The following is a 1,588-nucleotide window of genomic DNA, read 5'->3' on the forward strand; positions in this document are numbered from 1 at the left end:
ACTTGCCATAAAGGTATGAAGTGAAACGTTTCAGGCTTTGACCATCTCTCATTTCCTCAGAAGTACAGGACAGCGATGACTCTCTGAAGGCTGTGGTTACACAGGTTGCTACTCCAAGATCTGGACAGGTTTACTTGGTAGAATGTGCAGGTCAGTAAAGTCATTTTATCCAATATTTTAGGCAAATTATTTTGGGTGAATATCTGTTTAGATATAATTTCTGAATTTTAAGACTCAGACTTACTATAGTATTCACTAGGTTATTTTAGCCTTGTCATTATCCAAACATCTTGCATTAATTGTTATTATATTTGTCCTTAATTATTGTATGGGCTGTTTTATTGCTAATATTATGTAACTTTTAGCAAGGATTGTTTGTTAAATTTTGAATAAAAAAAATATTTTGTTCAGTATAATACCTACAGAATTTATTACTTTAGAATGATAATGATAGCATTTAGAGATCTAGAGAAAGTTTTTACTTTTGTGAAGAGTAAGAGCAATTGTTTTTTTTCATCAATATTTAGCACTTATGATATCAATCCAAGATTGTTCATTAATAGTCCTGTTGATATGCATAACACAAATGCAGTTGCACTTATGTATGACTTTTCTAACAATTATGTTTTCCCCTAAACCATGTCTTATTTTAGCTGTGAATAGAAAATGTGCTGCTTGAGTTTAGTCGATAATTTTCCGTTTCTTGCTTGTGAACTACTACATTCCAATTATTTTTGGCAGCAGAGATAGGTCCCATGGTTGGTTAGCTTAACAACACAGAAACTGCTTTATTCTGGTAACATATGAATGCCAGGTAGCCCCAAAATAACTTTTTTGTTATTCCTGATTTAAATTAATTATATTTCTAACAGGTGCTCGATTTGCTCGATATGATAGCCACCGTTGGACAGCATATTACAGACATGATGGCTTGGGAGCCCTATTGCCACAGGGAGAAGAGGATATGTACAAAGATAAGATTGAAGTCCGATATAATAAAAAACGTGGAAACCATGATAATCTTTGCAATGAGGCTGTCAGGATTGTGTATAAATATAAATCCCCTGCAGATTTTGTTCAGGGAAATAGAGATATTTCCTATCATGTTGTCCAGTATTTAGAAAAGTTACCAGACTATGTAGAAAGCAAGGTAAAACAAGACAAAGAAGTACAAGATACAGAAATGAGAGAACTCGAGGAAATGGCTATGAAAGAGAAAGCAGTAAAACAGGCAGAAAAGGAGACGTGCTCACCACAAGCAGCATCAAGCAGCTTTGGAAGAAAGAGGAAGCCAAACAGTCGTTACACAGATTTATACAAAGTCGAAATGACCGCAGCAAAATCTCAGCACTATAATGAAGAAGACACAAGAACAGACTATGAGGATAGTGAGTATGAGGATGAACTCTATGGAGAAATGCCAGGTAGCCCCAAAATAACAGAGGTGAGAAAACTGATTCGGGGAAAACGTGGCCGACCTCCCAAGGTGAGAGTGAAGGGACATGGTCGACATGGTGGGACTACTTGGATGGCTGGGTATGGTGCAGAGAAGACAAAACCAAAGAGTTCAACCTTGTTCAGAATGTGT

The sequence above is a fragment of the Penaeus monodon genome, chromosome 33, assembly GCF_015228065.2.
Source record: "Penaeus monodon isolate SGIC_2016 chromosome 33, NSTDA_Pmon_1, whole genome shotgun sequence".
Lineage (NCBI taxonomy): Eukaryota > Metazoa > Arthropoda > Malacostraca > Decapoda > Penaeidae > Penaeus > Penaeus monodon.